Below are 10,785 nucleotides of genomic sequence, written 5' to 3' on the forward strand. Positions count from 1 at the left end.
CTCTCTCTCTTAGACCTCCTCTGCCTCTCTTTTTCCAGCCATTCCTCCTCCGTATTCCTTGTTATAATACTGCATTTCTCCTGACATACATCTTGTCCTTGCTTTCTCAAGGGATGCCATTTAACCGGCTGTCACAATCTCCTTATAATCAGCACGAACCCCTCGGGATGTACCCCGACATGCACTGACAGCTGTGGTGTTTTATTACCATTACCACACCAACCTGGAAAAGGCCAAGGAACCAGTGAGAGACAGGCAGCAATCCAAACTGGTCCCTCCCCTGCCTAGTTTCACCTCAGTAGAAAAGTGTAAGTAAATTACACTATGAAAACATGTCTGAAAGTAGACTATAAACTCCTTAAGAACCAAATGATCACTGAATAGCTTAGCCCGCGGCATATGTAGAAAAATACATCAAATTCAGTCAGTTTGTTGGAACAATAGTGACACTTGGCGGTGGTAGTAGAGATGTGTAAGTATCATGACAAGAATAAAGAGGGTTGCGAAGGGTTTTGCATAATATTATGTTTGGTTTTTTTCAGTGGCAAGAAACTAAGCTGTGCAAACATTTAAAAAATACACAGAAAAGATAACATTGAATTTGAACTGACCAACTAATTATTCAACTACACTTACTATCCCTAACCCCAATCCTTTAATATACCATCCAAAGAAAGGATAATCATCATCAGTTGCAAATGAGAACTTGTTCTCAACTAGCCTACCTGGTTAAATAAAGGTGAAATAAAAAAATGCTCTATCTGAACTACAGTATGCTTTCATTATTTTGCAGAAAACCTTTATTGACCTTAAATCATTATTGAATACCTGGAAAACTAAGTATATGTTGTTTTCTAGAGTACACAAAAATGATTCTAATGATTGAAGTGTACGTACCTAGTACGGTGTATCAGTATATATCTTAAGTTGTCTTTTTAAAAAACATATTGATGAGTTAGTTAATTAATATGTTGAATATAAAAAGGGGCTTCTATAGAAATAGGTCAGGCATCTTGCTTAATAGTACAAAGCAGATAATTCAATCTATGTTCTTACTGGTCCTAGACTATTGCGAAATCATCTATATGAATGCAGCTGCCACTTCATTAAAGCCTTTAGATGCATTTGACCATAGATCACTTTGTTTTATTATGGGTACAGGTTCAGTACATCCCTGCATTCTCTATTACAAAGTAGGCTGACCCTATTTGAGGTCACGTAGGTCAATTTGTTACATTTACATTTACATTTAAGTCATTTAGCAGACGCTCTTATCCAGAGCGACTTACAAATTGGTGCATTCACCTTATGACATCCAGTGGAACAGCCACTTTACAATAGTGCATCTAAATCTTTTAAGGGGGGGGGGGGGGGGGGTGAGAAGGATTACTTTATCCTATCCTAGGTATTCCTTAAAGAGGTGGGGTTTCAGGTGTCTCCGGAAGGTGGTGATTGACTCCGCTGTCCTGGCGTCGTGAGGGAGTTTGTTCCACCATTGGGGGGCCAGAGCAGCGAACAGTTTTGACTGGGCTGAGCGGGAACTGTACTTCCTCAGTGGTAGGGAGGCGAGCAGGCCAGAGGTGGATGAACGCAGTGCCCTTGTTTGGGTGTAGGGCCTGATCAGAGCCTGGAGGTACTGAGGTGCCGTTCCCCTCACAGCTCCGTAGGCAAGCACCATGGTCTTGTAGCGGATGCGAGCTTCAACTGGAAGCCAGTGGAGAGAGCGGAGGAGCGGGGTGACGTGAGAGAACTTGGGAAGGTTGAACACCAGACGGGCTGCGGCGTTCTGGATGAGTTGTAGGGGTTTAATGGCACAGGCAGGGAGCCCAGCCAACAGCGAGTTGCAGTAATCCAGACGGGAGATGACAAGTGCCTGGATTAGGACCTGCGCCGCTTCCTGTGTGAGGCAGGGTCGTACTCTGCGGATGTTGTAGAGCATGAACCTACAGGAACGGGCCACCGCCTTGATGTTAGTTGAGAACGACAGGGTGTTGTCCAGGATCACGCCAAGGTTCTTAGCGCTCTGGGAGGAGGACACAATGGAGTTGTCAACCGTGATGGCGAGATCATGGAACGGGCAGTCCTTCCCCGGGAGGAAGAGCAGCTCCGTCTTGCCGAGGTTCAGCTTGAGGTGGTGATCCGTCATCCACACTGATATGTCTGCCAGACATGCAGAGATGCGATTCGCCACCTGGTCATCAGAAGGGGGAAAGGAGAAGATTAGTTGTGTGTCGTCTGCATAGCAATGATAGGAGAGACCATGTGAGGTTATGACAGAGCCAAGTGACTTGGTGTATAGCGAGAATAGGAGAGGGCCTAGAACAGAGCCCTGGGGGACACCAGTGGTGAGAGCACGTGGTGAGGAGACAGATTCTCGCCACGCCACCTGGTAGGAGCGACCTGTCAGGTAGGACGCAATCCAAGCGTGGGCCGCGCCGGAGATGCCCAACTCGGAGAGGGTGGAGAGGAGGATCTGATGGTTCACAGTTTCGAAGGCAGCCGATAGGTCTAGAAGGATGAGAGCAGAGGAGAGAGAGTTAGCTTTAGCAGTGCGGAGCGCCTCCGTGATACAGAGAAGAGCAGTCTCAGTTGAATGACTAGTCTTGAAACCTGACTGATTTGGATCAAGAAGGTCATTCTGAGAGAGATAGCGGGAGAGCTGGCCAAGGACGGCACGTTCAAGAGTTTTGGAGAGAAAAGAAAGAAGGGATACTGGTCTGTAGTTGTTGACATCGGAGGGATGCTTTTTTCAGAAGGGGTGCAACTCTCGCTCTCTTGAAGACGGAAGGGACGTAGCCAGCGGTCAGGGATGAGTTGATGAGCGAGGTGAGGTAAGGGAGAAGGTCTCCGGAAATGGTCTGGAGAAGAGAGGAGGGGATAGGGTCAAGCGGGCAGGTTGTTGGGCGGCCGGCCGTCACAAGACGCGAGATTTCATCTGGAGAGAGAGGGGAGAAAGAGGTCAGAGCACAGGGTAGGGCAGTGTGAGCAGAACCAGCGGTGTCGTTTGACTTAGCAAACGAGGATCGGATGTCGTCGACCTTCTTTTCAAAATGGTTGACGAAGTCATCTGCAGAGAGGGAGGAGGGGGGGGGGGGGGGAGGAGGATTCAGGAGGGAGGAGAAGGTGGCAAAGAGCTTCCTAGGGTTAGAGGCAGATGCTTGGAATTTAGAGTGGTAGAAAGTGGCTTTAGCAGCAGAGACAGAAGAGGAAAATGTAGAGAGGAGGGAGTGAAAGGATGCCAGGTCCGCAGGGAGGCGAGTTTTCCTCCATTTCCGCTCGGCTGCCCGGAGCCCTGTTCTGTGAGCTCGCAGTGAGTCGTCGAGCCATGGAGCGGGAGGGGAGGACCGAGCCGGCCTGGAGGATAGGGGACATAGAGAATCAAAGGATGCAGAAAGGGAGGAGAGGAGGGTTGAGGAGGCAGAATCAGGAGATAGGTTGGAGAAGGTTTGAGCAGAGGGAAGAGATGATAGGATGGAAGAGGAGAGGGTAGCGGGGGAGAGAGAGCGAAGGTTGGGACGGCGCGATACCATCCGAGTAGGGGCAGTGTGGGAAGTGTTGGATGAGAGCGAGAGGGAAAAGGATACAAGGTAGTGGTCGGAGACTTGGAGGGGAGTTGCAATGAGGTTAGTGGAAGAACAGCATCTAGTAAAGATGAGGTCGAGCGTATTGCCTGCCTTGTGAGTAGGGGGGGAAGGTGAGAGGGTGAGGTCAAAAGAGGAGAGGAGTGGAAAGAAGGAGGCAGAGAGGAATGAGTCAAAGGTAGACGTGGGGAGGTTAAAGTCGCCCAGAACTGTGAGAGGTGAGCCGTCCTCAGGAAAGGAGCTTATCAAGGCATCAAGCTCATTGATGAACTCTCCGAGGGAACCTGGAGGGCGATAAATGATAAGGATGTTAAGCTTGAAAGGGCTGGTAACTGTGACAGCATGGAATTCAAAGGAGGCGATAGACAGATGGGTAAGGGGAGAAAGAGAGAATGACCACTTGGGAGAGATGAGGATCCCGGTGCCACCACCCCGCTGACCAGAAGCTCTCGGGGTGTGCGAGAACACGTGGGCGGACGAAGAGAGAGCAGTAGGAGTAGCAGTGTTATCTGTGGTGATCCATGTTTCCGTCAGTGCCAAGAAGTCGAGGGACTGGAGGGAGGCATAGGCTGAGATGAACTCTGCCTTGTTGGCCGCAGATCGGCAGTTCCAGAGGCTACCGGAGACCTGGAACTCCACGTGGGTCGTGCGTGCTGGGACCACCAGATTAGGGTGGCCGCGGCCACGCGGTGTGGAGCGTTTGTATGGTCTGTGCAGAGAGGAGAGAACAGGGATAGACAGACACATAGTTGACAGGCTACAGAAGAGACTAAGCTAATGCAAAGGAGATTGGAATGACAAGTGGACTACGCGTCTGAAGGATCTGGAGAAGGTCTGTATGGAGGAGTGGGCCAAAATCCCTGCTGCAGTGTGTGCAAACCTGGTCAAGAACTACAGGAAACGTATGATCTCTGTAATTGCACACAAAGGTTTCTGTACCAAATATTAAGTTCTGCTTTTCTGATGTATCAAATACTTATGTCATGCAATAAAATGCAAATTAATTACTTAAAAATCATACAATGTGATTTTCTGGATTTTTGTTTTAGATTCCGTATCTTACAGTTGAAGTGTACCTATGATAAAAATTACAGACCTCTACATGCTTTGTAAGTAGGAAAACCTGCAAAATCGGCAGTGTATCAAATACTTGTTCTCCCCACTGTATACCCCCCCTACTGCTGAATTGATTAGAAAAAAACATGGGTTCTGTCACGACTTCCACCGAAGGTGGCTCCTCTTCCTGTTCGGGCGGCGCTCTGCGGTCATCGTCACCGGTCTACTAGCTGCCACCGATCCCCTTTTCTGTTAGTTTTGTCTTATTGGTTACACCTGTTCCTCTGTTAGTTTGTGGATTTGCATTTGTATTTTATTTTCTCCGGACTGTTTGGGTCCTGTTTTTGGGCCGGTCAGTTTTATGCGCCTAGTGTTTTTGGCGTGACCGTTTTGTACCGGAATAAATACGATTGTCCTAACCCTCTGCTCTCTGCTCTCTGCGCCTGACTCCAAACCCACTACTCCTAGAAGACCTGACGGGTTCAAACACACATGCAGAGACACACACACACACACACGCCCATCTTTCCCAGAATCCTTTCTCTTGTGTTGAGAAACCGAGACAGACAGATTAATTCATTAAAAGTAAGATACAATTTAAAAACCCTTTATTTAATTATAAATCTTTAGTACGGACCTTTTAAACATGTTATAATTATTTAAACAATTTTACTATGCAATATTTAACCATGCCAGTGTAACGTTCGTCGTAGTTGGAAGGATCGGAGGACCAATATGCAGCGTGGTAAGTGTTCATCTTGATATTTATTTAAAAAGAGAACACTGAACGAACTATACAAAATAACAAACGTGAAGCTATAGCATAATAGTGCTGCCACAAAACACTACACATAGACAATCACCCACAACCCACAATGACAAAACAGGCTACTTAAATATGGCTCCCAATCAGAGACAACGACAAACACCTGCCTCTGATTGAGAACCATATCAGGCCAAACACATAGAAATAGACAAACTAGACATACAACATAGAATGCCCACTCAGATCACACCCTGACCAAACAAAACATAGAAACATACAAAGCAAACTATGGTCAGGGCGTGACAGCCAGAATGTTTGTATACACAAAAAAAATATTATACTACATATATATATATATATTATTACCACACAGTACTACACTTTATTACCCATTAAATGTTTAGATTTATAATTGTCTGTTGTAAGAAAGACTGTATTCATAAAAACTAAGTCATTTTGATTATTTTCAAGATTCTCTCTGTGTGTGTAAACCCAGCTTCTAAACTGACACCGGGACACCAAGAGCCATAGAGAGTCTGATATTTCAGCCCCTTGAAGGTAAATGAGATGCTCGGGAAAAAACAACTGTTGTTTGGGTTTCCTTATGTACATATGCCCCTCTACTGCTGAATTGATTAGAAAAAAACATTGGTTCAAACAGACTTGCAGAGACACACACACAACCCAACCTTTTCAGTTACATAGACAGAGAGAAACAGACGGATATTTCTTTCAATGTAAGTTACATTTTTAAAATCTTTAGTACCGAAATGCATACCTGTTGCACGTTTTTATTGAACTATTTTATTGAACTATTGCTTTCTTAGAGAAAAAGGCCTGGGGGAGGCTCTATGGTCAACCAACACTTCCATCGGTCTCTAAATGGCAGGAACGTGTGATGCAGGGCAATCGGGCGCCCTCAAGCGCCAGATGAAGGGAAGAGCGGGAGCAGACGTGACAGTACCTCTTCCTCTTGGGACGCCGCCCGGTGTCCCACCTGGGCGAACTGGCCGAGACATAGGCGCTGGGCAAGCCGGTTGGGGCGTGAGAACCCAACGAATCGGCAGGTGCGTGAGAGCCTGGCGAGCCGGCCGAGGCATGAGAGCCTGACGATCCGGCTGAGGCAAAACGCCTGTTGATCCCGCAGCAGAAGGGGAAGGGAAGCCCGATGATCCCGTGGAGTGTGACGTGGGATGGGAAGCCGCCGAGCCAGGAAAACATCTCGAGCCAGCCAGGGCGTGAAAGCCCGATGGGCTGGCTTAGGCACCCCGGTTCCATCTGTGGCGGAATCCACCCCGACGTCACCAACAAAACACAAGACAAACAAAAAACAAAAAAACTCCTGGACCGGCTAGGCGAACATTTTGTTTGTCTTTTGTAATTTCTTAATCATTGTACCTAAACTGTATGTGTAAACATGTATACGCAGGGACCAGCTGTAAAAGAGACCTTGGTCTCAGTCTGTGTTCCTTGTTGAAATAAAGGTAAAATAAAATTGCACGCTCCCTCAACTTGAGACATCTGTGACATTGTGTGGTGTGGCAAAACTGCACATTTTAGAGTGGCATTTTATTGCCCCCAGCACAAGGTGCACCTGTGTAATGGTCATGCTGCTTAAATAGCTTCTTGATATGCCACAACTGTCAGGTGGATGGATTATATTTGCAAAGGACAAGTGCTCACTAACAGGGCTGTAAACACATCTGTGCACAGAGATAAGCTTTTTGTGTGTATGGAACATTTCTTGGATCTTTTATTTCAGCTCATGAAACATGAGACCAACACTTCAGATCAAATTTTATTTGTCAGATATTTAGCAGATGTTATTGCGGGTGTAGCAAAATGCTTGTGTTGCGTTTACATGTTTATATTTTTGTTCAATGGACATATTGAATGCTTCATCAGTAGTTCCATCGTTTCAGTTAATTAACAGAAGGAAAAAAACGTATCTTATGTCCAGACCATTTACTCATGTTCGGGGTCACCAATACTATTAAAATGGTTATGGTGTGTCACTCAGGGCTACAATAATTGAGGTGAAGTAGCAAGAATAAAGTCTGCCGATAACTCCATGAATGAAGTGCAAAGTTAGCTGTGGGTGAATAATAGCCTGTTATGCTGACAAGGAAAAATACTTGAGGGAGGTTGCTGTGCACAGCACAGAATTACACGTTCTATGACCCACCTATAGCGTTAGTCAGTCAAGCATTCTTTGACTTCATTCCAAGAATATTCAGTCATTATACGCCTAAAACAAAACAAAATGTGCACTTTGTGCCAAAATGCCCAGTTTTCTATTGTACCATGAAAACTTTGGTAAGCACACAGGCTTTAGCTTAAACTAGTACACTCACTAGCACACTCACATGGTCTCCATGCAGGCAGTATCCAACAGGCCTCATTCAGAAACTGACATCCTGGCAAGGACAAATAATGGCATCAGTAAATGTTTCATTTAAAAAAAAGTTATTGCAAACCCAAATATTAATGTTGAACTGTATTATGAAAGCACATTGTGATTTAGCCTACTTGTTAGAACTTTGTATCAAAATACCAATAAATAAATATATTATATATGTTTTATTGTCACATACACCGGATAGGTGTAGTGAAATGTGTTGTTTTAAATGTTTTACCTGTCCATGTTGAACTTGCAACCTGAGAAAGTGGATCATGATTGCAGTAACTTTCTCTCTTATCAACCTAATATCTGTGAAACAATGAAACGTGTGTTCTGCACAATGTTAATCTTTCCTTTTAACAATGTCAAACAATCTCCATCCATCATTTGATAATTTGTGTGTTGGGTTTAAAGTTCCTGTAGGGTGTGTCTAAAACAACGTTTTCATTCACCACCCTGAACCTAAATACTGTAACTGTTATTCAATAGCATCACATACAATTTCCTCAGCAGATAATGAGCTAAAAACCATGAGTCACATCTGTCCCATGAAGACCAGCTCAGAAAACCAATAGGTTTAAGGTGAAAATAGTCAGGAAACATTGCAGAAAAATAGAACCAAACATTGGTTCCACATCCTTTGAAATGAATGCATATTACAGTAAGAGATTATGTAACCATTACATTATTATGTTTAACAACACATTTGTGAGGAGATGCATTAGCCAAACGGGCTCGAACCTAAGTGGTAGGGGACAGTGGGGGTAAATCGTGTCAAAGAGTTAGTTGAGCCATTCCTTGTTTCTAGGAAACCATACACAAAATGAATAATATGACAATTTATAGTGTAGAGGTCATCATTGCATGGAGTCTGTGAAGGCAGAAACCATATGGAAAGCAAGTTAGGTCCTGTCACGAACGTCGTAATCCTCCTCGTCTGAGGAGGAGTAAGGATCGGACCAAAGTGCAGCGTGGTTTGAATACATTCTTCTTTAATGTAGGAAGACCACGAAGAACACTTAAACAAAAACAACAAAACGACGAACGTGACCACTATATAAACAATGTGCTAACGTGCGACATAGACATAGACAATAACCCACAACCCACAATACAAAACAGGCTACCTATATATGGTTCCCAATCAGAGACAACGCAAAACACCTGTCTCTGATTGAGAACCATATCAGGCCAAACACAGAAATGGTAGTCCACGCAAGCTTACAGAAAGTGACCGCAGAGTGCTGAAGTGCATAGCGTGTAAAAATTGTCTGTCATCGATTGCAACACTCAATACCGAGTTCCAAACTGCCTCTGGAATCAACGTCAGCACAAGAACTGTTCGTCAGGAGATTCATGAAGAATGCTATCTGCCCGAATGCATAGTGCCAACTGTAAAGTTTGGTGGTGGAGGAATAATGGTCAGGGGCTGTTTGTCATGGTTCGCGCGAGGCCCCTTAGTTCCAGTGAAGGGAAATCTTAATGCTACAGCATACAATGTCATTCAGGACGAATCTGTGCTTCCAACTTTGGGGAAGGTTCTTTCCTGTTTCAGCATGACAATGCCCCCGTGCACAAAGCAAGGTCCATACAGAAATGGTTTGTTGAGATCAGTGTGGAAAAACTTGATTGGCTTGCACATTGCCCAACATCAACCCTATCAAACACCTTTGGGATGATTTGGAACGCCGAGGTCAGTGCTTGACCTCACTAATGCTTTTGTGGCTGAATGGAAGAAAGTCCCTAGTGAAACATCTAGTGGAAAGCCTTCCCAGAAGAGTGGAGGCTGTTATTACAGCGAAGGAGGGACCAGCTCCATATTAATGCCCATGATTTTGGAATGAGATGTTCGGCGAGCAGGTGTTCACATACTTTTGGTCATGTAGTGTATCTCAACCAAAGTAGATCGTTTTAAGACTGTTTTATACATCAGTTGGGGTCTCTATAAGCTATAATATGACGTCCCAAACCTAGCATGAAAGTGAATCTTTGTAGCTTTGTGGGTTAATATAGTCAAAATGGTTGCTAATATAGTAAAAATTGTGTCATTTGGCTAGGGGCAAGTTGAGCTAATCATGCTTACCCATGCTTACCCTGTCCCTATGCTCAATTTACCCCATGCCCGAGGTAAGTTGCACCAAGAGACCACTTTTTTGGACAAGCTATGTTTTTTAAACTGTTATGTTTACATGAATTCTGATACAGGAATACACAACATCCAACATCCTGAAATATATGTAAATATATGTTGATATCTTTGTTTAAAGTAATGCCTTATTTCCCTTGATGTAGTGATGCTGAATGTAAAAAATGGCTCAACATACCCCACTCTCCCCTATATCTAAAGCTTGTTTCTGAGGTCAAGCAGATGTTCTATATACAATACATAACAACAACATTAAACTTTACCTTACCTGGCGGTCTTTTCTTCATTCTCCAAATCAAGAATGAATGAAGTATCTCCAAGTAAAGGTAGGTTGAAAGTATTCCCCCATCCATAACCCATCCTACGCTAGAACTTTACCCAGTAGGCCTACAGGGATCTAACTAGAGCTAGAGGTGCTTTGGTGGGTGCTTATATTTTTGTCCTATTTCAGACGTACAAGTATGTAATTCATAAGTATGTAATTCATTCACATCGCGTGTGTGAATTGGAAATGTGTTTTTTGCTTATCCTACTCTCCCTGAGACACCCTCGGAGAGTGGGGTCACAGCCAGGGTCTGCCATTGTGGATGGCGGCCGTGGTGAAATCAGGGTTAAGTGACCTTGCTGAAGGGCACAGACAGATTTTTCATTTTGTAACTCTAACCACTAGGCTATCTGCCGCCCATTTAATTTGTGAAGACAGGCCACTTTCAGCAGTTTGATGATAGTAATACATAGGTCTACACTTTACAATGATCAATTTCACCTAATGTCATAGGGATGCTGGATGACCAACTCAACTGCAATCTATTTGTTTGGGATTGTTTGCCATTAG

The sequence above is a fragment of the Salvelinus alpinus genome, chromosome 26 (genome assembly GCF_045679555.1).
Source record: "Salvelinus alpinus chromosome 26, SLU_Salpinus.1, whole genome shotgun sequence".
Taxonomy (NCBI): Eukaryota; Metazoa; Chordata; class Actinopteri; order Salmoniformes; family Salmonidae; genus Salvelinus; species Salvelinus alpinus.